This window comes from Plasmopara halstedii (genome assembly GCF_900000015.1).
Source record: "Plasmopara halstedii genome assembly, contig: Scaffold_1211, whole genome shotgun sequence".
NCBI classification, from domain to species: domain Eukaryota; phylum Oomycota; class Peronosporomycetes; order Peronosporales; family Peronosporaceae; genus Plasmopara; species Plasmopara halstedii.
The window spans coordinates 1,468,591-1,468,847 of NW_020188126.1; positions in this window are offsets into that span (position 1 = coordinate 1,468,591).

Consider the following 257-nt stretch of genomic DNA (forward strand, 5'->3'; position numbering starts at 1 on the left):
CATTTGGATTTTACTATATATATTTAGTGTATTTAGGAAAATCTAAACTTTAAACATTAGGATAAAAATATACCGTACTTCACAAAATAAAAGCCACTCAAAAAGATCATTTTTTTCTGATTTTCGTTCACCTCTTAACATTAAGGTGATTTTTGTCCAACAAAAAAATCACCACATGGGTAATGACCAAACAAAAAACTCACCACGGAGTCCGCACTCTAGTTTGGCATCATGAAGAGATTTCTGCTGTCGAATCC